This window comes from Dama dama, chromosome 16, assembly GCF_033118175.1.
Source record: "Dama dama isolate Ldn47 chromosome 16, ASM3311817v1, whole genome shotgun sequence".
NCBI lineage: Eukaryota > Metazoa > Chordata > Mammalia > Artiodactyla > Cervidae > Dama > Dama dama.
The window spans coordinates 32,353,752-32,357,649 of NC_083696.1; the positions used below are offsets into that span (position 1 = coordinate 32,353,752).

At 36.2% G+C, this 3,898-nt stretch overlaps 1 pseudogene; it reads right to left on the bottom strand.

Annotated features, from left to right (window-relative positions):
* Positions 1-2,723: 2,723 nt before the first annotated feature.
* Positions 2,724-2,824, bottom strand: LOC133071527 (U6 spliceosomal RNA; annotated as a pseudogene).
* Positions 2,825-3,898: the final 1,074 nt, after the last annotated feature.

The window sequence follows — 3,898 nt, forward strand, 5'->3', positions numbered from 1 at the left end:
TTCCTGGGTTGGGAAGGTCCCCTGGAGAAGGGAAAGGTTACCCATTTCAGTATTGAAGCCTGGAGAATTCCATGGACTGTACAGTCCATGGGGTTGCAAAGAGTCGGACATGACTGAGTGACTTTCGCTTTCACTTTCTGCTCTCTAGTAAGATTGTCAAGAAAATCATAAGGTGACAAATACACTACTGGCCAGGACCATTTTTCATTACTGCTTTCTCCCATCTCCTTTTTAGTAAGGGAAGTTCTGAGTTAAAATGTGAATGAAAAGTAAAATTACAGACATTAATTTGCTGAATTCTGAACTAAATCAATGTACAAGAAGATCCATTTTGGGTATAAAGCAAGGATTTCAAAATTCAATCCTTTACAAATTATATTTTTTTGTGTATATTTCTCTTTACATATAATTATGATAATATAATATTAATCTAAAAAGTAAATATTTATTGTGCAACCAAAAGAATTTTAAAGCTCCTGTCTGACTTTTTAAACTTTGGTTCATTTCCATGAAATTTTATAACTTCAAAGGTTTTTAATAGAAGAGTGTTGCATATAAAAGGTTTAATGTCTTGAATCACACTCTGAATTTGGATATGGATTGTTTTAATACACTTTTGCCCTTAAGTCTGTATGTTTCAAAGCTTGGACACTAAAAACACATTATTTTCATTGTTGTTGTTTAGTCACTAAATTATAACTGACTCTTTGCAACCCCCTCGACTGCAGAACCCCAGGCTTCCCTGTCCTTCACTGTCTCCTGGAGTTTGTCAAAGTCATATTCATTGAGTCAATGATGCTATCCAACCATTTCATCCTCTGTCATCCCCTTCTCCTCCTGTCCTGAATCTTCCCAGCATCAGAGTCTTTTCCAATGAGCTGGCTCTTTGCATCAGGTGGTTAAATTATTTGAGAACTCCATTAACAGTATGAAAAGGCAAACACACATTATTATATGACTAATATGATTATTTTTATCTCTCCCCCCTCACTTATACATTAATCCTTGTGTCTCTTGACAACTACATTCCTCTGCCTGCCTCCATTAGTATTTCTACTTTATTTTGGGCAAGGTAACTAGAGGAGCAGGAACCTGCATTTAAATGAACCTAATGAACTATGGTGTTGGAGAAGACTCTTGAGAGTCTCGTGGACTGCAAGGAGATCCAACCAGTCTATCCTAAAGGAGATCAGTCCTGGGTGTTCATTGGAAGGACTGAGGCTGAAGCTGAAACTCCAATACTTTGGCCACCTCATGCGAAGAGTTGACTCGTTGGAAAAGACCCTGATGCTTGGAGGGATTGGGGGCAGGAGGAGAAGGGGACGACAGAGGATGAGATGGCTGGATGGCATCACCGACTCGATGGACTTGAGTTTGGGTAAACTCCGGGAGTTGGTGACGGACAGGGAGGCCTGGCATGCTGCGATTCATGGGGTCGCAAAGAGTTGGACATAATTGAGCGACTGAACTGAACTGAACTGAACTGAATAGGCGCTAAGTAACAGGCCATCCTTCAATAACAGGAGTATAAGAATTGAGAAGAGGGCCTGGGGCACTTTCTGTGCTTCTTTCTAGAATAAAAATTTTGTTTTGATGTGGCTGTTTGCTCTCCAGAAAAGTACTTATGACTGTAGTGATTTAAAAAAATTACTTTCTAAAATTTGTGTTAGTTGCTCAGTCGTATCTGACTTGTTGCGACCCCATGGACTGTAGCCTGCCAGGTTCCTCCGTCCATGGGATTTTCCAGGCAAGAATACTGGAGTAGGCTCTGAAATTTATAGAACATATAATGCTCATTTTAGAGAATTTGGAAAATACAGAAAATACAGGAAGGTACAAAAAAGATAATTAAAAATTATAATCTGAGTTAAGAATAACCACTATAAACATTTGCACATATTTCTTCCTTTTTATTTGCATATATATGTCATGTATATATTTTGTGCTTGTGTAAAATATGGTTTATATTACATTGAGAGTTTTGTAGTAGTTTTTCATGTGGCAGTGTTGATAAGCATCTCCTATATCATCACAGTTTTTTTTTTTTTTTCAAAATCCTTATCCATGTTTGTGACTAAGCTCCTCACATGAATGTACAGTAGTTTATCTAACTATCCCCACGTTATTGGAAGTATTTGATATTTCGCAACCACTATGATGAAAAACCTTGTAAATAAGTATCTGTCTACATCTCAAATCAGTTTTTAGACTAAATACTCAAGTGAAAATACTGAATAGAAGACATGAAATATGATGAGTGTTCTCAACTTGTGCATATCCTTAGTTATTTCTGTACACAAATTCTGTGAAGTGGATTTGCTGTTCAAAGAATATGCAGGTTTTGTTTAACTATGTGTATTTTTAAAATGGGACTAGGTCTTTCTGTCTTTTTCTTCTCACTGTGAAAGAAATACATGCTCACCGTAAAAAATATTCAGACACAAAAAATCATGAGGAAGAAAGCAGAAGTTACCTGTCTTTCCATAATTCTTGTTGACATATGGATTCTGGGCTGACATACAGAAATATGTGCATCAATGTGAGAAGTCAATGTAGACCTCCGTCATTTCAAAAATGGGATCCATACTATGCAAACTCTGTTATATACTGATATTTTAAGAAAACTTACATTAAAGCATGGCACATTCAGAAAAATATGCACAAAACATGAAGTTTATAACTGGATAAGTATTCACAAATAAACACTCAGATTAAGAAACAGAAAAAATGTAAAATAGTTCACCAGGTTGTGTGTTATCCTTAGCCAGGTGCCATGCTAACTCTGCATCATTCTAATTTTACTTTATGTTCTCCTGAAAGGAACATTTAAAATGGGTCAGGAATACATTTTCATGTTAACAAAGAAGCAATTCAATGTATTTCATTGACTGCAAGACATCATTGATTGTTAGCATCCTTTTGTTTTAGGTACTGAAGAGAAAGAAAGAAAGAGAGAAAAACAGAGGGAGAGAGAGGAAGAGGGAGGAAGGAAAGGAAGAAAGAAGGAAAAAGAGGGAGACAGAAAAAGCAAGCAAGCAAGCAATAGCTGCCAACTAAACCATAGCACAACAATTTGTTGATGGAACAGTCCTGTGTCATAAGCAGTTTCTTTTTTAAAAAGTTGACATAAAATTGACATTTAACACTATATTAGTTTTGGGTGTACAACATGATGATTCAGTATTTATAAATTGCAAAATGTTCATCATAATAAGTCTAGCTAACCTCCATCACCAGACATAACACATTTTTTTTTTTTTTTCCTTGTGATGAGAACTTTTAAAATCTACCCTCTCAGCAACTTGCAAGTGTACAATACAGTATTATAAGCTCTAGTCACCATGCTGTACATTACATCCCAGCATCTTATGACTGGAAGCTTGTACCTTTGGACTCCTTCACCCACTTCACCTATTTTGCCCAGCCCCATCCTTTGCCTCTGGCAACCATCAATTTGTTCTCTGAATCCATGAGTCTGTATTTTGTTTATTTTAGATTCCCCTATAAATGAGATAATGCAATATTTGTCTTTCTCTGTGTGATATAACCAGCTTCTTGATGCTTTTGAAATCTGTGCTGAAGTTTGCCTGTTTCTCCACCTTTTAAGCTGCATTGTATTGTGTGTGAAGGTAATCTCTTTGCATTTTCCTGTTTTTCGTCACTTTGGGTGTCTTCTCTCTTGGGTTCCTTCAAGCATTGGTTGTTTCTTCCCCAGAAAATGTGAAACTGAGGTCATTCTTCCAATGAGATTATTTGCTTTAGTAATATTACATTTCTGCTCTGCTTTTTATGTTTCCACATCTTTCTGTACACACTGAATAATTTTGATTCAATGCTGAGTTATGGTAAAATCTTTTGAAAGACATTTTATAATATAATAATTAAACTCAGCATATGT